Here is a 26,801-nt window from a genome sequence, read left to right on the forward strand (position 1 = left end):
GGTCAGCAGCCTCTTCCCACTGTTCTTTGGTGATCTTAAAGCAGAGCTGCTCACATGTGACATACAGCTCCTTCTCCTCAAGCTTCTCCCTGTGGTGTTTCGCCTTCCATTCTTCTACCAGAAACTTTATGAGACTTGCCTTGTTGGAGGAACTACTTAGAAGCTTTTTCCACTGCTGGATGTTGTGCCCATGTTGAATGTTCTTGAAATGGATCCCTGTGCCTTCATATCTGTTGACTCTTTCTGTATCTTTGATGGATGTCTCCTTGTAGACGTCAAAGACAATATCAATGCGCTTGCTCTTAGCACCCTCATGGATAGCGCGACTCATTGCTGTGCCTGCTAGCTGGCCAAATGTTGCATTGTTTCCCTTCAGTTTCTGAACCAGGCTCATCCCATCAATGATGGTTGCAGAGGGCTCGGGGATCACTTCTGCAGGACGAGCATTCCTCTCCAACTCCCTTGCGAGGGCAGCCTTGTTGGTCTTGCGGATAGACCCATCACCATTGGCAAGTGCCCATGGCAATGGACCCAGGGGATGAGTCAAGACATCACTCATTTGTAGCTTTCTGTTCTCAGCTACAAGTATCATCTGGCCAAATAGGTTTCTGTCAGCCTTCAAAATTACCTCCTTGCCAAGACCTTGTCTGCGTGTCTTCATTTGGATGTTAGAGAACGTTTTAAGTTTGTTCTTCGTCATCTTGTCATGAAACAATGTAGTTGGCTTATCGGTACCCAAACGCTCATCCTTGAATGTTTGATATGCATCCTCTCCTTTGATATGCTTCTTTTCTTCGACTTGGTTACATCTGGCAGGACTTTCTTTGTCACAGAGCATGCAACATTGGACTGAACAGCAATGCCATTGACTCTATGAGATGTACCTGCTCCACTTAGTGTCTCCTCAAGTCTGTCAATGTTATCCCAGGCCAGGGTTGTGAACACACCTGGGTAGATACTTGCTGGCATTGGGATGTCATCCTTTGAACATTCCAACTTCTGGATACAAAGGGCTGTATCGATCTCCTCAGCCATTGAATATGACACACAGTGGCCAAGACGATTCAGAGTTCGAATCAGTTCTGTATTGCCGGTCAAAGACTTAACTGCAAAGGATAGCAGTACGTGCTTTGGTGGCTTTGTCTTTCCATTGGTAACAGCAAAAACCAAGTCACTGCCGAAGGATGTGGCAAGACGTTGAGCTCTTTCACAGGTAGTTTGGCACTCACAATCTCCTGTAAGCAGGGTTTGCAGGAATTGAGTGACTAATGCAGGAACGACATTCTGATCTGTATTGGGAGGCCATGGCTGACTCACATCTTGCTTCTTGATCTCATTCCTTAGCTGCATTGCTGCTTTGGTTACGATATCTCCAGAGTTAGCAGCTCTTGCTTCTTGCAGATCTTTTTTCAGTCACAAGCCTGGGAGGTGTCAGCCTCTACAGAGGGAGATAGGAGCTCTGCAGAGAAGACCGGAGAGTCCTGTTCAGCACAGAACGTGTATGTGTCAGTGTGTGTGCGTGTGTTGGGGCACCTCAGGGTGTCTTCAAATGTGACATAGCCCCCTAGATTTCTTCCAGTAAAATTTGCACTCCAAAAGTCATTTGGCGCTCCTTCCCTTCCGAGGCCTGCCGTTCCCCAATACTGCAGTGTACGACAACATATCGGGTGTTGTTGTGTTCGGGAGAGATTGGTGAACAAATAGTGGGGTGCATTTTTTGCTGGTACACCTCTTAAAAATAAAAAAATGAGCCTAAAATGACACCTTCATGTAAAAAATGCACTTTTTCCATTTTCTCAACCAAGTGTTTCCAACTACTGTGAAACACTGGTTGGGTCAAAGTGGTCACTATACCCCCTAAAAGATTCCTTGGGGGTGTAGTTTCCAAAATAGGGTCACTTTTTGGGGTTTCCACTGTGGGGGTACCTCAGGCAGCCTTCAAATGTGACATGGCCCCCTAGATTTCTTCCAGTGAATCCGCCACCCAAAAACCACATAGCGCTCCTTCCGTGTTGAGCTGTGCTGTGTGCCCATACTTTAGTTTACGAGTACATGTGGGGTGTTTCTATAAACTGCAGAATTAGGGTAACCAAGTTTGGGTTTGCCGTTAACCCTTGCTAGGTTGCAGGTAAAATTGGATTACAATGTAATATCTGGAAAAAAAATGAAATTTTGAAATTTCGCCTTCATTCTGCTAAAATTCCTGTGGAACACCTAAAGGGTTAACAGTTTTTAAAAATGAGTTTTGAACAGCTTGAGGGGTGTAGTTTGCAAAATGGGGTAATTTATGGGTGGTTTCTGTTATGTAAGCCCCTTAAAGTGACTTCAGAAGTGACTTGGTCCTTTGAAAAGTGGGTTTTGCTGTAAATGTGAAAAATTGCGCATAAAACTATAAGCCCTATTACGTCGTAAAACAATAAGGTTTCATTTTCAAAATGATGCCAATATGAAGTAAACATGTGGGGAGTGTAAATTAATAACTATTATGGGGGGTATCAGTATTTTTGTAAAAAGCAGAGAATTTCAAAGTTAAATAATTGCCGATTTTTCCAAAATTTCCGAATATTTAGCATTTTTTTATATAGAAAGGTAAAATATATTGACTCCCATTTAGCACTGACGTGAAGTACAATATGTCACGAGAAAACAATCTCAGAATGGCTTGGATAGGTGAAAGCGTTCCAAAGTTATTAGCCCATGAAGTGGCACAGGTCAGATTGGCTTAGGCACTTGGGTACAAATAGGCCTAGGGCTGAAGGGGTTAATAAGCTACGTATATGTAAGGGCTATCATATCAAAAAATAAACTACAGACATGCATCTACCTAAAAATACCAAAGAGAATTAGTCACTCCGCTTGGTACCGATATCGTCAAATTTGGTTCTTGGCTCATGGACTATAGACCAATGTCCACCGACCCACCAATATCGATGGGTTTGGCCAACACTCTAATATGTATGGGGGAGCTGGCCAACTGAATGTCAAGCGAGATGTTGACCAGGAATGTCCAATTTCGGACTATCCATCAGTTTATTCTCCTGCAGATAAGCCAACTCCAGACATGTCTGACGATGCCTCTCTCACAGAGAACTCAAGAATACTCAGCCAAACGATCAACTGAAGCATCTCTCACAGTGAACTCAAGAGTACTCGTCCAAATGATCAACTGAAGCATCTCTCACAGAGAACTCAAGAGTACTTGGCCAAACGATCAACTGATGCATCTATCAGCCTATAGCCATCTAATGTGTGTGGTCGGCCTTAATGCTGAATTTAAACATCGGTGAATCATGGACCATTCTTGCATCGGAAGACCCAGCATATATAAAACAGTTAGCGATCGCCATGAGACCCAGAGGTTGTTTCAAGCCTTCGTATCCGAGCATGAAACTGGGCCTTAATTTCATTTGATGAGGTAAAGCAAAAAATATGTGAATGTTCCTGATCAAAAGTTTTTAGTTAGCAAATGAACACTCATGACTAACCTCCTTCGTGACCATAGCCGGATATATCTGTTGCAGGCAGTTGCTTAATCTTTTAGCCATGCCCTACTGCAACTCCAAGGATGATATCCTTTAAGTGCCCTCCTGGCTGGCAAGCTGCAAATAAAGATCTTTAGCTATAAAGGTTCATCCCTGCCCTGACCACTATTATTATTATTACTATTATCACCATCATTATTGTCATATTTACAGGGTAAATCCTTGTAAAACATCTGGGTATTTATTCTTTTTACTTCTAGCATGACAGTAAAACTCTGGCAGTAAACTGATACCGTAAACCAGGGGTGGGGAACCTTTTTCCAGCCAGGGGCCATTTGGAAATTTCTACCATCATCCGGGTGCGAAATAAAAATGATCACCTTGAAAATTACTCAGGTATATTTAGTCAAACAAGTAATTACGGTAACTCACCCTCTTTTTTTTATCAGATACATTTTTATTAAACATATCGAAGCTTACAACCGCTCATATGACAATATTCATTTTTGTTTAACAAAAGAAATACCCCCCCTCCCTCCGGAGACCAAATCCAGGGCATACAGTAATCTGTCCGTATTAACCGAATAAAAACAGAATTACAAATTCTTATATGTTGTACAGTCTAGTATTGTATTCAAATAACCATTAATTATACCCATCCAGCCATGGCTGCCACAATTTATGGAAAAATCCCAGCCTGTTTCTCTTAGGGTATGACTCCACGGTACGGATGGGCGGCGGCCTCGCCGCAGCGGCGAAGCCGCTCGGCGCTAAGCCCCGCCCCCTTAATTGGACACGATCATGCCGGATGTGTTAACTCTTCACATCCGGGATGATCGCTCTGTCCCATAGGGCCCTGTGATATGCCTTGCGGGGACGCTGCGTCCCCGCAAGGTGTACGGGCATGCTGCGATCTGAAAAGACGCGCAGCATGTCCGTAGTCGCAGGGCCGCCGCGTGCGGGTTTCCACGCATAGTGGAGACGGGATTTCATCAAATCCCCTCCACTATGCTGGAACATCTGGACGCTGCTTGTTTGACCCTGCAGCGCTGCGCAGCGTCAAACAAGCAGCATTTCCTGAACGTGGAAACATACCCTTAGTGTATATACTTTTCTCAAGCTGGATTATATGGTTCGTTTGAGTGATGAAATCCCGTCTGGATGGAGGTTCCTCTCTGATCCAGTACCTTGCAATCAGTTTCCTCACAATAGACTTGCAATTGCAATTTTAGTCGTGTTGTCAGCTAATATTTCCTCCACATACCCTAGTATGCATATCAACGGGTCTCTAGGAACTTTGCACCCATATATCACTTCAATTCGGTTCAGCACTACAATCCAGTAGGAAGACAGTCTGGGGCAATGCCAGAGCATATGTAATATATATCAGTGTTCAGGAGGATAAACCCGAAAAGTGGAACCTCTGGGTCGTGGCTTCAGAGCCCCCGAGGACAAGCGGACCAGATGGATCCACCACCTATACAGGGAGTGTTTGGAACAGGCCCAAGGGGGATGAAAGCCACAACTTCCGGAGCCAAAGGGGCGACTAAGAGCTGGACAAAGAAGAAAAGAAGACGGGGTATGGATGAAGAGAAAGGGCTGGCAGGAATGGCAGAGACACAGGGCTGGTGGAATGGCAGAGACACAGGACTGGCAGAACGGCAGGAACACAGTACTGGCGGGAAGGCAGAGACACAGGACTGGCGGTATGCAGAGACACAGGATTGGTATGACGACAGAGACACAGGACTGGCGGGACGGGAGAGACCCAGGACTGGCGGGGCGGCAGAGACACAGGACTGGCAAAACGGCAGAGACACCTGGGAAACAGAAAAGGACAAGGCTGAAACTAAGCGAAGTAAATAGGGAGAGGGAGCCTAGGTACCAGGGAAAATGCCAGGAAGAATGCTAGCGTGAGCACAATAGACACTTAGGCGTCTTACCTGAGTAGATGCAGGATTGAAATAACCAATGGGTGCTGCCATTTTGGGGCGGAGCCACTGGGTCACAACCTCCCAGAAACCCTAGCGGCGGGAGGAGCGCATCTGCGCATGCGCGGACCGCAGAAGCATCGCGAGCCTGAGAACCCGGGTGGAAGAGAGCAAGGGACACCGTCGTGAGCGCGCCGGCTGGACAGGTAAGTATCCGACGATGTGACAGACGTGACAGTACCCACTCTCTTACTCCCCCTCCTTTTAGTGCTGGAGAGGAACCTTCTTAAGATATGAGGAGCATCGATGTTCTCTTGGGGCTCCCAAGATCTTTCCTCAGGACCGAATCCTTTCCAATCAATTAAAAATAAAGTCCTCCCCTAACCGATTTTCTGGCTAGAATATCCTTAACTTCAAATATACCATCAGAAGTACTAAGTTGAGGGGAGTGAGACGGAGCAGAGTGAAAGTGATTGAAGACTGAAGGTTTGACGAGCGACACATGAAAAGCATTAGGAATATGTAACGAAGCAGGCAACTTTAACTTGTTGGCTACGTCATTGATACGACTAGAAATCTCGAAGGAACCAATGTAGTGTGGACCTAACTTCTGAGAGGGAACTTTAAGTCTGATGTAGCGTGAGGATAGCCAGACTTTATCACCTGAATGATACCGAGGAGCATCCAGATGCCTCTTATCAGTGTATCTTTTCATTCTGCAACTAGCTCTCTCAAGTGCCCCTTTAGTCTCCTGCCAAATTTTAGAAAATCCCAAGGACAGGGAATCCGCCGCCGATACACCTGAGGTAGTGAGAACAGGAAGAGTAATGCTGGGATGTTGCATCCCTTTTTTCGGGACTCCGAAAAAAGGAGACTTGGATGAGTATTCACTAGGGCGGTTGTTGTAGGCGAATTCTGCCCATGGGAGGAGAGAGACCCAGTCACTCTGGTGAGCATTGGAGAAATGCCGAAGGTAAGACGTGAGAACTTGATTTACATGTTCTACCTGACCGTTGGACTGAGGATGATAGGCGGAGGAGAAATCCAGAGACACTTTCATTAACTCGCAAAGAGCTCTCCAGAAATGAGAGGTAAATTGGACTCCTCGATCGGACACGGTATGCTGAGGAAAGCCATGAAGTCGGAAAACTTGATGTAAAAAGATCTTTGCCAAGTCAGGGGCAGAAGGCAATCCAGGCAAGGAAATGAAGTGGGCCATCTTGGAAAATCTATCCACAACTACCAAGATGACTGTGCAGTTCGAGGAGCGCGGTAAATCGGTGACAAAATACATAGATGTATGGCTCCAGGGAACAGAAAGCACAGGGAGCGAATGCAGGAGTCCCGAAGGTAGCTGCCGAGGAACTTTGTTTCTGGCACAAGAAGAACAGGAAGCGATAAAATCACGGACATCTTGGCGAAGTGACGGCCACCAATAATGGTGAGAAGTAAGGGAGAGAGTCTTCTTGCCCCCAACATGTCCAGCAAACCTGGAGAAATGACCCCAACGCAAGACTTTCATCTTGTCACGACTTGACACAAAGGTTTTTCCAGGAGGAGGGATGATCACGTTCAAGGTAGCTGCGGAAATGAACCTAGCTGGATCAACAATGTGCGCCCGTCTCTCCTCTTCATCCAGTGGTTGAAAAGACCTAGATAGGGCATCGGCTTTGATGTTCTTATTACCAGGTCGAAAGTGGAGATCGAAGTCAAAACGTCCGAAGAACAATGACCATCTGGCTTGCCGAGGATTTAGTCTTTGGGCGGACTGAACGTAGGCCAAATTTTTGTGATCCGTGAAAATGATGAAGGGATGAACAGCCCCTTCGAGAAGATAACGCCACTCCTCCAAGGCTAGTTTGATGGCCAACAGTTCCTTATCACCAATGGAATAATTTTGTCCGGAAGAGGAGAATGCTTTAGAGAAAAACCACAGGAGTCTAAACGACCAGAGTTAGACTTTTGCATAAGAACAGCTCCAGCTCCAATAGAAGATGCATCAACCTCGAGGATAAATGGTCTATTGGCATCCGGTCGATGGAGCACCGGGGCTGTAGCAAATTTTTGTTTCAGGGTTTGGAAAGCGACCTCAGCTTCCGGGGGCCAGTGATTAGGGTCGACACCCTTGCGAACAAGAGCAGAAATTGAAACCTACAAGAGAAAAAAGTAAGCAAAAACTCTGATGGAACTAAGTAAAAAAAGCAAAAGTAAATTTAAATAACACAGAGTTTTTAGTAATACTGTTTTTTGATTAAAAAAAATAGCACAAAAGCCATCCCACCGCGTCAAGGTAACTTTAATAGGGACAGTCCTACACTGTCTAATATTAAAACTTTACCATGTGTCAATGTTGACCTCAGTGTGAATAAGGGCAGACAAAAAGGACTGGGCCCAACCAGTGAAACACCAGACTGGGGAAGTGTTATATATAGTCTCTAGCTCAGAAACAGGGAGGCCACACCCCGGCTTGAACAGAATGCAACAATACAGAGAAAAAAAAAACACAAAAATTGAGCTTAACTTCAGTTGGTACACATGCAGAGGTTAAACGCATGTTCACATTGGCCACAATGTTGCCTCCCTGTTTCTGAGCTAGAGACTATATATAAGGCTTCCCCAGTCTGGTGTTTCACTGGTGAGGCCCAATCCTTTTTGTCTGCCCTTATTCACACTGAGGTCAACATTGACACATGGTAAGGTTTTAATATTAGACAGTGTAGGACTGTCCCTATCAGAGTTACCTTGACGCGGTGGGATGGCTTTTGTGCTATTTTTTTAATCAAAAAACAGTATTACTAATAACTCTGTTTTATTTAAATGCACTTTTGCTTTTTTACTTAGTTACATCAGGGTTTTTGCTTACTTTTTTCTCTTGTAGGTTTTAATGTTTTGTGGCCAATGTGAACATTTGTTTAACCTCTGCATGTGTACCAACTCAAGTTAAGCTAAATTTTTTGTGTTTTTTTCTCAAGAGCAAAAATTGGTCTAGTTAAGGAGGAGAAATGAGAGATACTGGCTAAAACATAAAATGCCATTTTCTCCTTATGTAGGGCCCCTACTTGAAGCTCTACCAGCTGCATAACCTGGGTTATGGTCTCTTGCAGAGGCTTGCCGTCCACAGAAGCGAGAAAGAGCGGATTTTCTAAAGTCCTAACAGGAAAAGAAAATTTAATAACTTCCTCTAACCTAATAAAATTTTCCTCAGCGCCCGAGTCTACATAGGCCTCTAAAGAAAAATGTTTACCATCAACATGCAACAAGATAGACAGAGTGAGGGATAGAGAGGTATCAGGTGCGCCTATGGAGGCCTCTCTTACCTGACCTAGGCGAAGAAGTTTTCCGGACGACCAGGACAGGCTCGAAGAACATGAGAGGAACTCCCACAGTAGAAACAGAGACCTTGGGTGCATCTCTCCTTGCGACGTTGTTCGGATAATTTAAGGCGATCGACTTGCATCGGCTCTGGTGCTGATACAGAAGCGGAGACCCTGGGACATGGACTGGGTGGTCTGCGAGAAGTCAGTGGAGGACGAGGAAACCTTCTCTCACGGGTTCGCTCCTGAAAGTGAAGGTCAATACGAGTGGCCAAAGCAATAAAATCATCCAAATTGATTGGAGTATCGCGACCGGCTAATTCATCCTTTATGCGTCCGGATAGCCCTCGCCAAAAAGCCCCCACCAAAGCCTCATTATTCCAACCCAAGTCAGAAGATAAGGTCCGAATCTGAATAGCGTACTGACCAACAGTTGAGGACCCTTAGTGTAGATTTAGCAAGGACTCAGTAGTAGAGGACAGGCGACCCGGTTCGTCGAAAACTCGACGAAAAGTCTCCAAAAAAGAAGTCAGTTGAGAGACCACGGGGTCGTCATGCTCCCAAAGAGGCTTTACCCATGCCAAAGCATCTCCTTCTAAGTTAGAATTTATAAAGGCTACCTTGGCCTGATCAGTAGGGTATTGCAGAGGCAGGAGTTCAAAATGGAGACGACATTGATTAAGAAAACCCCGACATAATTTGGGATCACCATTAAACCAAGGTGGCTTGGCCAGACGGGAAGGAGGATGAGGGGCCGAGACTGGGGCAGGGACAGACGCGGCAGTCTGCAAAGAAAGTAAACGACTGTCGACTGATGCCATGTAAGTAAGGATATGAGCCTGAGTGTCTCGCTGCTGAGCCAGTTCTTGTTGCAGACTTGCCAGCTGGGAGGCATTCCCCAGAACAGAGGCCTGAAGAGCGGAGAGACAAGAGTCCATGGATTTCATAAAGTACATCATCCGAGTCTGATTCTCCCGCAAGAAAACAAGTTCCTTCTGAGCAGCCAAGGCTCCAGTGGGATCCATGGCCTAAGTGTACTATCAGGGTTCAGGAGGATAAACCCGAAAAGTGGAACCTCTGGGTGGCGGCTTCAGAGCCCCCGAGGACGAGCGGACCAGATGGATCCACACCCTATACAGGAAGTGTTTGGAACAGGCCCGAGGGGGATGAAAGCCACAACTGCCGGAGCCAAAGGGGCGACTAAGGGTTGGACAAAGAAGAAAAGAAGATGGGGTATGGGCGAAGAGAAAGGGCTGGCAGGAATGGCAGAGACACAGGGCTGGCGAAATGGCAGGAACACAGGACTGGCAGGAAGGCAGAGACACAGGACTGGAGGAACAGCAGAGACACAGGACAGGCGGAATGGCAGGAACACAGGACTGGCAGGAAGGCAGAGACACAGGACTGGAGGAACGGCAGAGACACAGGACAGGCGGAACGGCAGGAACACAGGACTGGCAGGAAGGCAGAGACACAGGACTGGCGGGACGGCAGAGACACAGGACTGGCGGGACGGCAGAGACACAGGACTGGCGGGGCGGCAGAGACACAGGACAGGCGGAACGGCAGGAACACAGGACTGGCAGGAAGGCAGAGACACAGGACTGGAGGAACGGCAGAGACACAGGACTGGCGGGACGGCAGAGACACAGGACTGGCGGGGCGGCAGAGACACAGGACTGGCGGAACGGCAGAGACACCTAGGAATCAGAAAAGGACAAGGCTGAGACTAAGCTAAGTAAATAGAGAGAGGGAGCCTAGGTACCAGGGAAAACGCCAGCAAGAATGCTAGCTTGAGCAAAATAGACACTTAGGCGTCTTACCTGACTAGACGCAGGGTTGAAATACCCGATGGGTGCTGCCATGTTGGGGCAGAGCCACCGGGTCATGACCTCCCAGAAACCCTAGCGGCGGGAGGAGCGCATCTGCGCATGCGCCGGCCGCAGAAGCGTCACGAGCCTGAGAACCCAGGCGTAAGAGAGCGAGGGACACTGTCGTGAGCGCTCTGGCCAGACAGGTAAGTATCCGACGACGTGACAGACGTGACAATATACCCGCCTGAGACTGTGAAAATCTAGGGCACTCAGAAGTGGATCTCAACCCAGCTTTAAATAGCATATCAGTTGTCCTATATACCCTATGTATCACATATAATTGTGACAATCTCCCGGGTTCATTCATAGATATCTTGGGTACATACTCTAAAATAGACTCCCACCTATCATCATCTGTCTCACCCAAGTCAGCCTCCCACTTCCTTCTGGATTAGCAGGATGATCTTCAAGAAAGGTGTGTAATAGCTCTCCGTATACTTCAGATATTGCCCCCTTCGTTACACTATTCTTAAGTATAAAATCCAGCGTGAGATCCATCTGTATCACTATAGGCCCTCTTCTTCTTTGCGACCTGGAATGCATGCTGAACCCGTCTATATTGAAAGATATTTAGCCTTGGGAGCCGAAATTCTTCCTGCAACATTTCATATGACTTGAGATCCCCTCTGAAAATCAACTGGCCTTTCAGCCCAATGCCCCTTTCCTTCCACTCGCCCATTCCCTCCATATTGTTAAACTCCTGAAAATATATATTATCCCAAACAGGTGAAAACTCTGTGAATCGCACTATCCCCCTAATTTGTTTGATTGTCTGCCATAACTTGTGAATTAAATTTATGGCATGGTATTTAGACCCCAATTTCTTGAAAAGTCCCACTTCTAGACCCCTACTCAAAGGCCAAGTCTCAATTATGTACTCCAGACTACTATGAACCTGTCCCTTCTCAGACATTTCCCCCCATCCCCAGAGATGTTGGCACTGCGCAGACAAGAAATATATCCAGGGGTTAGGAAGGGCAAGCCCTCCTTCATCTTTTGGCTTCTGCATTATTTCTTGTTTGATTCTCGGACTCTTCCTACCCCACACTAACTCACCGAATAATGATTTTATCCTGCGGAATCTGCTCAATGTGAGCCAAACAGGAGAGTTATGCAAAACATACAATAACTGCGGCATCACAATCATCTTAAGGAGATTCACTATACCCACCACTAGGGTTGAGCGACCTTGACCTTTTTAGGGTCGAGTCATGTTTTGCGAAACCTGACTTTTTGAAAAGTCGAGTCGGGTGAAATCGGCCGATTACTGCGAAAAGTCGAGGATCGGCCGGACCACGAAACCCTATGCACGTCAATGGGGATTTTTTTTTCTCTCTCTCTCTCTCTCTCTCTCTCTCTCTCTCTCTCTCTCCCTCCTCCGTCCCATATTCCCCTCCGTCCCAGCACAGAAAATCTCGTGTTACACATTGCAAATCCCTACTGCGCACAAGCGATAAAATGATGATAGCCGTGCACGCCCCTAACCCCTATGTCATCACTCTGCCCACACTCCTTCATTGGCTGAAAAAATGGCGCTAAACGTGTCATACGAAACGCGACTTTGGCGCCAAGATCGCGTACCGCATGGCCGACCCCACACAGGGATCGGGTCGGGTTTCATGAGACGCCGACTTTGCCAAAAGTCGGCGACTTATGAAAATGAACGATCCGTTTCGCTCAACCCTACCCACCACTGATAAATGCAGCTTGTTCCATGCTGAGATTTTGGTACGCAGTCTTTGTAGTAATGGATCTAAATTAAGCTCCTCAAATCTTGTCAATGGGGGAGCTATATTGATCCCCAGATACTTAAATTTTTGAACCACCCTTAAATTGGTGCATTCCTTCACCTCCCCTGTACAATCATATTCTCTGTCTACCTGCAAAACACACGATTTATCCCAATTAATAATCAGCCCGATATTGGCCCAAAACCTTCAATTAATGACACTGCATTTCTTAAGGGCTCCCCAGGACCTTCCAAGAAAAGTAGGATGTCGTCAGCATGTAGAGCAACCTTCTCCTCCATTTTCCCATAAACAAATCCCCTCACTTCCTGCGACCTTCTAATTGCAGCAGCCAATGGCTCCACTGCCAGGGCAAAGAGCAACGGGGACAATGGACATCCCTATCTTGTACCTCTAAACAACTGAAAACTTTCTGACAGTGTATTGTTCACTCTAATCTTAGCCACCAGAGAGGAGTACAGTAATTTCACCCACGAGATAAAAACTGGCCCAAACCCACAATGACCCAGCACCGACCACAGGTATTTGCATATTTAAATACAGCCTTCTTAAGATGACAGCAGTAGATTTATTAGGCATAAAGCCAGATTGGTCCGAATGAACCACTTTATCTATTACCCGAATCATTCTGTTCGCCAAGGCCTTTGCCAGAATCTTGACATCTGCCGTTAGGAGTGATATCGGTCTATATGACTCCGGCAACCGTGGATCGTTTTCCGCTTTAGGGATAACCACAATAATGGCCTCCCTCATAGATGCAGGCAATACTCCCCTCTCCAGCAACTCATTAAAAACCCCTAGCATTTGGATCACCAACTCCTCATTGAGGATACTATACACTTCAGTTGGGATGCCGTCAGCCCCCGGAGCCCTCCCCCCTACCATGGACGCCAAAACCCCCCTCAATTCCTCCACTGTAAGTGGCCCATCTAGCCAGTCCCTATCCTCAATGCTCAATTTAGGCAATTTTGCCTCTTCTAAAAACCTATCAATTTCCCCTTCCCTCTGCTGTGTCTGTGAAGAGTATAATTTACTGTAAAATCCCCTGAATCCCTCCAAAATGTGTGCCCCCTGCGTAGCCATACTTCCATTCTATAATTTTAAGGCATATACGTGTGCTGAATCACTCTGCGCTGATGCCACCACTGAGAGCAGATGTCCCACCTTCTCCCCTTCCACATAAAAAGCTTCTCTTTGAAAGGCCCTCTCCCTCTTTGCCTTACGCAAATGTGATTTATTTACCTCTTCCTGAGCAGCCTTCATACGATTGAGCGTACCTTGTGAACGCAAATTACTCAGCGCTTCTTCTGCTGCCCTCATTAGCTCCAATACCGCTTTATCAGAATTCCTAGTTTGCGTCTTATGCCTAGACACATCCCTAAATAAAATCCCCCTCAAATAGGCCTTGATAGTATCCCAAACCACATGCTTCGCCTCATTAATTCTAAAAAATTCCCCTATCTCTTGCCCAATCTTTTCCATATCTAGGAGTTGTAAACAGAAGGGGTTATTTTTCCAACCCAACCCCACATTTTTCCCTGGATCTTTAATTTGCAATGTCACTACCAGCGGACTATGGTCCGACACTACTCTAGGCATATTCTCCACCTCCCGCACCAAACTGTCCATCCCTTCATTACCCAGGGCCAAATCAATATGGGATAGAGAATATGTCGCTGAGTAACATGAGAAACAGTATGTGTCAATATTATGCACTCTCCATAGATCTTTCCAAGCCACTTCTTTCAAGTAATTACCAAACGCTGTCTCATTCCCCTCCTTCCTCAACAAAGCATGTCTTCCTTTATCCCAGTGGTCTTTGATAATATTATTGATGTCTCCTACTACGAGCAAGGGGACCCCCACCCACCTTCCTGATATATCTACAATTTCTTGCAGTTTTTTCCCCGAATATGGTGGTGGAACATACACCGACACAATACACAACATTCTATCAAATATTTTACACACCATAAATACACATTGACCATCATTGTCTATCACCACCTCCACCTCCTCAAACAGTACACTTGTGTGAACAAGGATTGACACACCTCTGGCATAGGCTGAGAACGTCGCATGGTACGCCCTCCTCACCCATCTTCTTTGCAGCACATCTACTCTTTCTTTAACCAAATGTGTTTCCTGATGATGGCATGTTATCAAGGGTCTCTGTTTCAAAATGTACTGCAAAATTGCCATACGCCTTGTATCATTAGATAGACCCCTAACGTTCCAGCTCAAAATTGTAACTCTTCCTCCCATCATTCTGCAAAACATCAAAACTACACTGCCCCTTTCCTTTGGTCTCCCTTCCCCCCCTGAACTCTTCCCGCCTATCCCCAACCACCCCCCATATCTTCATTATTACAGCCAACCTAACCCTATCCCTCCAACTTCCCCTACCAACTGTAACTACCCCCACCCACAAAATGTTATGAACACTTTATGTAAATACTCACTACTCCCTCTCTGTATGAGAAAAGGGAACGCTCTACCACAATCCCAGCAGTGAACTAAAAAACCGGAGCCTCAGCGGGTCCTCTCTGCTCCAATGCATTTGGCATTCTGATCCAGCCAGTTTGTCACCTCCTCAGGATTCTGGAAAAAGTGAACCTTCTCCTTGGCCACAACCCTCAATTTAGCTGGATAAAGCATAGAATAGGCCAGACCCAGGTCACGCAGACGTCTCTTGACCTCACCAAACTTCATCCTGAGATTCTGCACGGTTGTAGAATAGTCAGGGTAAATGGAAATCCGGTTACCATCAATGATTAAATCCTCCATATTCCTGGCATTCCTCAGCAAAATGTCCCGATCTCTGTAATTCAAAATTTTGGCCAGAAAGATTCTCGGAGGAGACCCAGGGGGTAAAGGTCTGGACTGCACCCGGTGAGCTCTTTCCACTGCAAATAATTTGGTGAGACTGTCCCCCTCAACCTTGGTTTTCAGCCATGTCTCAATATAATCAGTGGGGTTACTCCCCTCTGCTTTTTCGGGCACACCAATAATTCTCAATTGAACGGTTTTCAAGATCATCAGTTTTAAATTCCAGCTCCGAAATATGTTGGACATATTTTTTCTCCCGTTTTAACAGTTCAGCAATCTGGTCCTCCGCACCCCCCACACGTTCCTCCACCATTTCCACTCTCTCCTCCATTTTTTGCATGGCAGAATGGAAGGTGGCAACTTCTCCCTTCAAATCATCTACCCGGAGGGCTAGGGTTGTCAGTGCAGACGTGCAGAATATCACTGCAGAGAATATATACCTCAGGGTCGGCTCTGCTGCTTCACCAGCACACACACACAGTCTCCAACTGAGCAGTTTGATCAGGGACCAGCTCTGCCATAACAGTAGGTGAAGTGTCCCTTGTATTAGGTGTTTACAGTAGGTCTTATGGGGGCCCCCTGCGCTGCCACATCATCCTGTGCCCCGGGCTACACTCCCACCTGCTCTCCTGAATCCTCCACTTCGCCAGCCTCCTCACCTCCGGCTCCCTTCAGCAGCTGCCCAGCCTCCTCCGTTCTCGCAAACTTCTCTAGTTTAGAGATAACTTCCAGACGCCCCTTATATGCGGCGCGTTTGTAGCGGCCCCCAAACGCAGGGCAGCGGGGTACTCGGTACCGGGTCCCTCGGTCTCGGTTCTAGGGGTGTCACGGTGGCCTGACCCGGTCCGTGGCCCTGCTAAGGAGCGCCCAAATAAAGATGTAGGTGAGAGTTTGTCAAGTGTTCGTGACACCACCTGTGGTATTCGGTCAGGGTGACCGACGCTGCTAGGAGTCCGCTGGGGTGATGGAATGGCAGCTAGATGGTGTAGCTTCCCACATGTGAAGTATGTCCCCAGGGCTTCCCTTGATGAATAGATGGTAATGGTGTAGGTCGCAGTAAATGACGAGGACACAGGGTTGCAGTCTCTTTACCTTTTTACTGAAGGCTTCGGAATCCACAATCCAGAGCACTGCTAACAGGGCTGGCTGAAACCGGCCGGTCCGAAGGCACATCCAGAGTTCCCTTTGCAGGTGGAAATCAGTAGCCTTCCTACTAGCGCCTGTGTGTTGTAGTACTTCCCTGCTGAGCACCACGGGATGGTCCTCACAACTGTCGTGTATGTTTCTGTTCTCTCTCTCCGTCCCCCAGATGGTATGGATAGGACGCACCCGTATGACGGGGTAGGCCTGGAGTTATTTTATAGGGACCCTAGAGATGCCCCTCTCACACAATTGCCTCCGTTGTCTTCATTAGGTGTAAAGGTGAGACAGCCAACCTAGAGTTAACTGCCCTGCCGTAGTTCAAAGTAATGCGTAGAGCCTATTACTTCCTCGGTGCTCCGGCCACCGGCTACGCGCCTCAGAAGGATGTTACCGATCTTATGGCAGGACTCCTTCTGGTGTTGTCTCCTTGCGCCGTGACTTCAATTCTCACTCTCTACAATCTACTTCGCTTCTTGTCCTTCCTTAGGAGACTGCCGCTATGCAGTGCAGGCGCAGCTCCGTAACGATCTGTCTCGTGCTAGGCCACTGTCAGGATCCCACACCTGACAGGTCCTCCCTGGAACACTCCCAGGCTGCTTTCTGACTAACTTCCTATCCAACCCCCAGTTTTACCCGTGTGTGAGGAGTGGCCTAGTAGATAGGACCATTTTCTCCCCCTGTTGGCCGGAGTGTGAAGTGTGATGTGTGACTGTGATACCTGGCAAGGTGAACTCCTTTAGTACAATCAGACATACCATCACTCCCCCTGGTGGAGGAGCGACGTTACTGCAACGACCAGACTCTGGGGCGCTGCACTTGCCTTTCCAGCATCCTCCTCAGCACTTTCAGGGCCATCTTGGGATCGTGTGCTTCCCGTCATCCCGGGCTCCTTCTGCCGTTTGCGTGTTATCCTGGGGCTCAATGTCTTCACCGCTAGCCCCACTACGCTTACCGGCACCACAGGCTCTCCTCCCGCTGGAATAGGCGTTCGGCGTGCCTCCGTTAAGCCTTTTAAGCAGTACGTGCAGTGGGAGAGATCCTTCAAGCGTCCGCTCACATCTCCCGCTAGGCCACGCCCCCACAGTAACTCACCCTTAATGTGACGGATGGAGCTGCTTCTCTTTGGTGCAGCTGTGATGTTAGGTGATGCTGGTCATGTTGCTTCTCACAGCTGCTTTTCCAGGGGTGGCATGAAGATCACAGGGGGCACAGAAATCATGGGGAGGGCACAAAGATCAAAGGAGGGCACATAGCTGGGGGACACAGATCACGGAGGGGCACATAGCTGGGGGGCACACAGCTGGAGGGGATAGATCACAGGGGGCACAGATCACATGGGAGCACAAATATCACAGGGGGTACTTAGCAGGGGGCACAGAGATCACAGGGGGCACAAAGCTGGGAGCCAAAGAGATCACAGGGATGCATGTAGCTGGGGGGCACAGAGATCACAGGGGGCATATAGCTGGAGGGCACAGAAATCACCGGGGGGCATATAGCTGGAGAGCACAGAAATCACAGGGAGGCACAAAGATCAAAGGAGGGCACATAGCTAGGGGAACGGAGATCACAGAGAGGAACAAGGCTGGGGGGCACACAGCTGGAGGGGACAGATCACAGGGGGCACAGATCACATGGGAGCACAAATATTGCAGGGGGCATAGCAGGGATCACAGAGGGGCACATAGATCACAGGGGGCACAAAGCTGGGAGCCACGGAGATCACAGGGATGCACATAACTGGAGGGCACAGATCACAGGGGGGCATATAGCTGAAGGGCACAGAAATCACAGGGGTAACAGATCACAGGGGGTACAGAGCTGGGGGGCACAGATCACAGGAGGCATATAGCTGAAGGGGCAGAGAGATCACAGGGGCAACAGAGATCACAGGGGGCACATAGCTGGGGGGCACAGAAATCACAGGGGGCACAGAAATCACAGGGGGCACATAGCTTGGGTGACAGGGATCACAGGAGGGGCACAGAGATGACATGGGGGCACATAGCTGGGAGGCACAGATCACAGAGGGCTTATAGTTGGGGGAGCAAAGAGATCATATTGGGCCACATAGAGGGGGGACACAGATCACAGGGGGCACATAGCTGAGGGGCACAGGGATCACAGGAGGGGCACAGAGATTACATGGGGGCACATAGTTGGGAGGCACAGAGATCACAGAGAGCTTATAGTTGGGGGAGCAAAGAGATCATATTGGGGCACATAGTGGGGGGCACAGAGATCACAGTGGGCACATAGCTGAGGGGCACAGGGATCACAGGAGGGGCACAGAGATGACATGGGGGCACATAGCTGGGAGGCACATGGATCACAGAGGGCTTATAGTTGGGGGAGCAAAGAGATCATATTGGGCACATAGTGGGGGGCACAGAGATCACAGGGGGCATATAGCTAAGGGGCACAGTGATCACAGGAGGGGCACAGAGATGACATGTGGCACATAGCTGGGAGACATAGAGATCACAAGGGGCTTATAGTTGGAGGAGCAAAGAGATCATATTGGGGCATATAGGGGTGGCACAGAGCTCACAGTTGGCACATAGATTAGCTGAGTGACACAGATCACCTGCAGACACAGAGCTGCCAGCACAGAGATCTCTCTGGCAGCAGCCCCTCTTCTGGGACGGGAGAGCATTTGGCGCTAGCCCTGCCCACCCTGGTGCTAACCACGCCCACTCCATCACTAACCCCACCCACCCCGATGACACCATTCATGTGCAGGGCAGGCAGCATTCTGTGATGAACACTGTGTGCCGTGCACTTGAGTTGAAGGGCCGGTAGCCGGCAGGATGTGGCTGCTGCCCGGACATTGCGGACTTCGGGGACCTTCCCTTTGCATGCGGCCCGAGGGCCGGAGGTTCCCCACCCCTGCCGTAGACCCATCTAGCTCATCATTTCTTGCACTGGACTTGGCATGTGTTGCATCTAGACAAAAGCTGGACATACTCATTAGATGACAGTCGGTCAAATGATGCATAGGGCAGCTGTTACGCAGATAGTCATCTCAGCCGTCTCTCTTAAGCCTCATTCAGACGTCTATTTTTTGCGTACAGGTTCTATCCAAGATTCTCACAGATAATCAATGAGGCCATTCACATGTCCAATCTTTTCCTCGTACCTAGTGGTCTGTGGAAAATATCAGAAACATGTCCGATTCTTATCCGAGAGTCAATGGGTCCGTGATAAAATTGTACTGCACTCGGAAGTAATCCAAGTGCGGTCCCATTTTTACAAACTATCAGATTGGAGAAAGTGGAGAAATATTTTTTGTTATTTCTCCATAGCAAGAAAATCGGACGACACTCGAACCACACTCTGTTCAAACTCTGATCAGAATAATCAAAACCATTTTCTCGTATGTAAAAAAATCGGACATCTGACTGATCCCTCATACACTCGTTTGGCTGAGCGCTCCCATGTTCTCTGTTAGAAAGGCGCTAAGAGACAGTAAGTGTGGGCCTTCATTGTGCAATTGTATACTGGGCAGTCACCCCCTCCAGGAGTGGGTAGGTGGTGAGTGGCTGTTGATCTGGTATTTTGTACCTGTGTTGCTAACATCTTGCTTCATGGGCTGGCTGCACCCTGCAGTGCATTTGTTCCAAGATCTGGGCAGGTAAGTGTTGCTGCCTTTTTTCTGCTGTTGTAAATTAAATTTTTGGAGACCTTGAGTCTTTAGTGGCTTTGCTATTGAGTTGCAGGTGTTATTTTCTATTTGCACTTCCCTGTTGTTCCCTGCTTGGAGTTGCAGCAGTCAGCTAGTGTCCTTTTTTTGAAGGACAACAGTGTTTCTCTCTGAGTTTACTCAAGCTAAGCTTCCCCTTGTTTTGTGTATCCTAGCTGTCTTTAGTGTTAGCGGGGTTTAACCAGCCTCACCCCTTCCTTCGCTAAGCAGGGCTTACCGCTAGGGTCTGACAGGGACTAGGTATCCTGCTCGGCGATAGGTGCGGAACCTATTTAGGGTCTCTTAGGGTAGACAGGATAAAGTTAGATCTGCATAGGGGGTTTCCACTCCCCCCTTCCCCAGTGTTGGGCCACCCTTTCCCTTATCCCATTGTGTTGCACTTAGTCTGTCCTACACTGTGCGTGACACAATGCAATTGTAATGAGCAAGGCCGGAAGTAGTCTAGTCGAAATGTGACCGGCAGTATTCTTATTGCAGAATTCTCACAGTGTGCATGGTGTGAGGATTCAAAAGTCTGCCATCACACAAAGTGCACTCTTGTAGCTTAAGGCTACTTTCACACTAGCGTCGGGCCGAGGTCCCCGACTCTAGCGTCGTCTCCGCCGCACAACGGGGGCAGCGGATGCATTTTTCCAGCGCATCCGCTGCCCCATTGTGAGGTGCGGGGAAGTGGGGGCGGAGTTCCGGCCGCGCATGCACGGTCGGAAAAAGTGGACCGTCGGGAGCAAAAAACGTTACATGTAATGTTTTTTGCTCCCGACGGTCCGCCACAGCACGGCGCAACCGTCGCACGACGGTTGCGACGTGTGTCATTGCGTCGCAAATGCGTCACTAATGTTAGTCAATGCAGAAAAAACGCATCCTGCAAGCACTTTTGCAGCATGCGTTTTTTCGGCAAAACGACGCATTGCGACGTAATGCAGTTAACGCCAGTGTGAAAGTAGCCTTAGAGAGGAGAACCCCTTTAAGTTTCAAGTTCTGAACAATAGCACTGAATATAAATCACCCCTTTCTTCACAAAAAAACAAGCCCCAATACGTTAACGTTAAAAAAATCAAAGGTCACTGCTCTTAAAAATTAAAGACTCTAAATAAAAAAAAACTAACACATTTTCTTTTTGAAGTTCTACAGAGGTCTGCATAAATTTTACTTAAATGTAATTCTTTTTTTAATTTATTATTGGATTTATTATATGTTTTTCATATCTGGTCACTAATGATCCAGTAATTTAAAAAAAGTGTTTCTCCCTTAAGAAATCTAATAAATTTGTTAAAGTGCACTACCGTACAAAAACGTTTTAGTTTCCCATAAGTACTGTTTATGTTGATGTCTATCCTGTCTCTGCTGGGAATATTTTTGGAAAATATTTGATGGAATTTTTTTCTTTTCAGACCATTGACTCATTCTGGTAGTCAACAAAGCACAGAGGTGACCCGAAATAACTGCACATTCCAGCTGCATTAAAGGTAATTGTCAACGAGCACATAATAGAGGTTGGATACAATGATATGAAATTTGGGTTTTAAAGGGAACCTGTCACCTGATTCATGCTGCCCACACCACGGGTGTTATGAACCAGATCCTAGCTGCACAATATTTCTCTGAAACCCTCTGGCATTTCAGAGAAGATTTACTTTAAGGCCGGGGACACACTTAACGTATAAAAAAACGGTCCGTTTTTCACGGCCGAGAATCGCACAAATGTTTCAAAAACAGTGATCCGTGTGCAGTGCAAGGATGCGATTTCCTCGCATCAAATGATCCGTGTGACATCCGTGTGACATCCGTATGGCATCCGTATGCCGAGATTTTCTCGCAAGCTTGCAAAACCGACATCTAATGGATTTATGTGCTCAAATGTTCGGGAAAACATATATACAGTATATATATATATAGAGATATGTCATTGAGACACATATATATATATTCTGTATTTAGATTTCATTCAGCGCGATATATGTGAAAAGTCGGTAATTCAATTGCCGGCTTTTCATTTCTCCTGCACAAACCCGACAGGATATGAGACATGGTTTACATACAGTAAACCATCTCATATCCCCTTTTTTTTTGCATATTCCACACTACTAATGTTAGTAGTGTGTATGTGCAAAATTTCAGCGCTGTAGCTGCTAAAATAAAGGGTTAAATGGCGGAAAAAATTGGCGTGGGCTCCCGCGCAATTTTCGCCGCCAGAGTGGTAAAGCCAGTGACTGACGGCAGATATTAATAGCCTAGAGAGGGTCCATGGTTATTGGCCCCCCCGTGGCTACAAACATCTGCCCCCAGCCACCCCAGAAAAGGCACATCTGGAAGATGCGCCTATTCTGGCACTTGGCCACTCTCTTCCCACTCCCTGTAGCGGTGGGATATGGGGTAATGAAGGGTTAATGTCACCTTGCTATTGGAAGGTGACATTAAGCCAGATTAATAATGGAGAGGCGTCAATTATGACACCTATCCATTATTAATCCAATTGTCTGAAAGGGTTAAAAAACACACACACACATTATTAAAAATTATTTTAATGAAATAAACACAGCGGTTGTTTCAGTATTTTATAGCTCTCTCAATCCATCAGGAACACCCTCGCTTGGAAAAATAATAAACGCACAAGATACATACCCTCAGCTGAACCGTCACGTCCCACGAGGTAATCCATGATCTGAAGGGGTTAAAATATTTTACAAGCAGGAGCCCTGCAAATGCAGCTGTGCTCCGTGCCTGTAATCCCCGGCGAATGAAGGAAATGTAGGTCATTGACCTACATTTCCTACAGTCGCGGTGATGCGCCCCCTGGTGGATGTCCTCATATGACCTGGAGCGTGGGAAAAAGTTCCCAGGCTGCAGTTCATGAGAACATCCAGCAGGGGGCGCATCACCGCGACTCAATGTAAGTATAGATCACTGCTTTCCTTTCAGCACCCGGGGATTACAGGCACGAGCGAGTGGTTTATCGCAGCTCCTGCCTGTAATATTAGTTAACCCCTTCAGATGGATTACCTCGTTGGACGTGATAGGACATCAGAAGGTATGTATCTTGTGCGTTTATTATTTTTCCAAGCGAGGGTGTTCCGGATGGATTGAGAGAACAATAAATTATTAAAACAACCGCTGTGTTTATTTCATTAAAATACTTTTAAATCACGTGTGTGTGTGTTTTTTAACCCTTTCATACAATTGGATTAATAATGGATAGGTGACATAATTGACGCCTCTCCATTATTAATCTGGCTTAATGTCACCTTACAATAGCAAGGTGGCATTAACCCTTCATTACCCCATATCCCACCGCTACAGGGAGTGGGAAGAGAGTGGCCAAGTGCCAGAATAGGTGCATCTTCCAGATGTGCCTTTTCTGGGGTGGCTGGGGGCAGATGTTTGTAGCCAGGGGGGGCCAATAACCATGGACCCTCTCTAGGCTATTAATATCTGCCCTCAGTCACTGGCTTTACCACTCTGGCGGAGAAAATTGCGCGGGAGCCCACGCCAATTTTTTCCGCCATTTAACCCTTTATTTTAGCAGCTACAGCGCCCAAATTTTGCACATACACACTACTAACATTAGTAGTGTGGAATATGCAAAAAAAAGGGGATATGAGATGGTTTACTGTATGTAAACCATGTCTCATATCCTGTCGGGTTTGTGAAGGAGAAATGCAAAGCCGGCAATTGAATTACCGGCTTTTCTATAGAACACCGCTGCATATTTCTCGCAATGCACACGCATGGTCCGTGTGTAATCCGATTTTTTCTCGCACCCATAGACTTGCATTGGCGAGTCTCGGCCGAGATACACTGACAATCGCAGCCTGCTGCGAGTTCCCTCGGATCCGAAATACGGTGGAGAAAATATCGGATGATGGGAGCTGGACCATAGATTAACATTGGGCCGAGTGCTATGCGATTTTTTATCGCATAGCACTCGTCCGTATTACGGTCTAGTGTGACCCCGGCCTAACAATCCTACTGGGGACTATAGCCGGAAAGGTGATTAGTCCGGCTATTCCCAGCGCTGCTAGAACTGATTAACGAGTCTCTCGCTATGGAAAAGACCTGTAAATCATGGGAAGCGGTGCTGGGAAGAGCCGGCCAAGGGCAAAGCTGGACTACTCTCGTCTCTTTCTATTATCACCCACTTTTTAAAATATATTTGTGCAGCCAGGGTCTGATTGATTTTTCCCGTGTTCTGAGCAGCATGATCAGATAATAGATTCTCTTTAAATCAACTGAAGTGGTCGTAAAATGGCCATGATTTTTATGTGAAATTTGAAGATTTTTAGACACTATTTGTGAGCACATACACTATAACATCCAGAAGTATGTGGCCACCCCTCCTAACTTTTCACTTCAGGTACTTAACTGATAATCACCAGCGGGACACTAAACACAAACTCACATTATTGAGATACTTGCCTCCTGATTTAACCCCTTAGCCCCTGGGCTATTTTCATTTTTTTGTTTTTGTTTTAGTTTTTTCCTCCCCTTCCTCCAAGAGGCATATGTTTTTTTTAGCTTTCCATCAATATAGCCATATGAGGGTTTGTTTTTTTGCAGCACGAGTTGTACTTTTAAATTCCACCATTGATTTTACCACTTAGCGTACTGGAAAACAGGAAAAAAAATTAGAAGCGCAATTCCACAATTGTTTTGTTTTTTTTATTTACCATGATCACTATATGGTAACACTAACCAGGTAATAGGATTCTCCAGGTCAGTACGAGTACGCAGATACCAAACATGTATAGTCTTTTTTTAAAACGTAAGTGATGAAAAAAAATGTGGAAACTTGTAAGAAATTTTTTTTCCGCTTTTGTCGCCATTTTCTGGGATCTGTAATGCTTTCATTTTTCAGGATCTGAGTGAGAGCTCATTTTTTGTGCTCTGAGCTTACATTTTCACTAACACCATTTTGGGGTAGATATGGTGTTTTGATCGCCACTTATTGCATTTTATTTCAATGTTGGGGCAGTGACAAAAAAGGGATTTTGGCATTTCGATTTTTTTTCTCCTTACGCTGTTTACCGATTGGATTAATTTATTTTTTATTTCAAAATATTGGGCATTTCTGAAAGCAGTGATACCAAACATGTGTATTTTTTAAAGGGAACCTGTCACCCCCCCCAGCCGTTTCAAACTAAAAGAGCCACCTTGTGCAGCAGTAATGCTGCATTCTGACAAGGTGGCTCTTTTAGTTCTGGGTGCTGTAACTTGAGAAATAATCAGTTTTATAATTTGTCTGAAATACCTGCTCCTCAGTCAAGTGGGCCGGCGTTTCCCCCCTGCTTCAGACAGCACACAGCTGTCACTCACATCTTGGCGCCGGGCGCTGCCTCCTACTCAGCGCTGTTTTCAAAAGTAGCCGGCGCCTGCGCTCTTATCCCCTGCCTGGTGCAGGCACAGTGAGCGCTGCCTGTCTTTACTCATATGCAGTCTAGCTGACTGCACCTGCGCAGCCGCCCTGCTTGTGAATCCCAGCCCCGCAGTGACTTATGGTTTATTCACATTGCGGGGCTGGGATTCACAGGCAGGGCGGCCGCGCAGGCGCAGTCAGCTGGGCTGCATATGAGGACAGACGGGCAGCGCTCACTGCGCCTGCACCATGCAGGGGATAAGAGTGCAGGCGCCAGCTATCTTCATAACAGCGGCGAGGAGGAGGCGGCGCCCGGCGCCAAGAAGATGTGAGTGACAGCTGTGTGGCGTCTGAAGCAGGGGGGAAACGCCGGCCCACTTGACTGAGGAGCAGGTATTTCAGACAAATTATAAAACTGATTATTTTTCAAGTTACAGCACCCAGAACTAAAAGAGCCACCTTGTCAGAATGCAGCATTACTGCTGCACAAGGTGGCTCTTTTAGTTTCAAACGCCTGGGGGGGGGGGGGGGTGACAGGTTCCCTTTAATTATGTTTTCAATTAAGCAAAAAAGGGGGGGGGGTGATTTTAACTTTTGTGCTGTTTAATTTATTTTATATATTTTTTTTACTTTGTTTAAAACTTTTTTCTTTATATAATAGTCCCCTTAGAAGATTTGAAGCTGCGATCGTCCGATCACCTGCGCAACACATAATAAGGTTTCAGCACGGCTGTGTAGAGCAGAAATCATGATCTCCTATGAACGCCAGGTTGGAATATCATAAAGACAGGCATGTAAGATATCAGCAGAAGACTGGCTGCCATGAAAACTTATCGGAACCCCGTAATCACTTGACTGAGGCGCTGATTGGAGAGATGAATGATGCACTTCCGGCCGGCGCATGGTAAATTCTGCTGTTAGTGATTAACAGCAGGATTTAACTGGTTAAAGGCCATGGGTGAGGCAGCGCTCCACCCACCGCTATTAAAGACACATGATGGCTGATTAAATCAGGCATCATGAGTAGGGAAAGACGCGGGCTCAGCGTGTGAGTCCGCATCAAAGGCAAGGATGCAACATATGATGTAAATATCAGATGTTGTGCAAGGGTTAATGTTCTGCTCAGGACCTTTCACTAAAGACTGGCTTTGTTTTCTGGTGCACTTGAGCCATTCATGTGTTACGTATGCTCATGTAATAGTACTTTTGTGTTGTGTATGCTCATGTAATAGTACTTTTGTGTTACGTATGCTCATGTAATAGTACTTTTGTGTTCTAGTGGCCACCGCAGAGATGACATATGGCATTGGCGACATCAACTTTTCCCGATCTCCAGCTCTTTGCTGGAGGTCTGAGAATCTTAGTGAATGTAAGGGATGTATTTACGAGATTTACCTAAAAGGGAAGGCACATTTTGGACAACCGTC

The 26,801-nt window shown here is 47.0% G+C and overlaps 1 long non-coding RNA gene across 1 annotated transcript in view; it reads left to right on the forward strand.

Moving 5' to 3' along the window:
* The window catches only part of LOC143791902 (uncharacterized), a 140,986-nt gene extending 114,624 nt beyond the window's left edge, over positions 1 to 26,362 (forward strand). Inside the window, exons 2-3 of the long non-coding RNA XR_013219917.1 lie at positions 21,416 to 21,490; positions 26,036 to 26,362. This is a non-coding gene — a long non-coding RNA (uncharacterized LOC143791902). The remainder of the gene's footprint in view (positions 1 to 21,415; positions 21,491 to 26,035) is intronic.
* Positions 26,363 to 26,801: the final 439 nt, after the last annotated feature.

Source organism: Ranitomeya variabilis, chromosome 1, assembly GCF_051348905.1.
Source record: "Ranitomeya variabilis isolate aRanVar5 chromosome 1, aRanVar5.hap1, whole genome shotgun sequence".
Taxonomy (NCBI): domain Eukaryota; kingdom Metazoa; phylum Chordata; class Amphibia; order Anura; family Dendrobatidae; genus Ranitomeya; species Ranitomeya variabilis.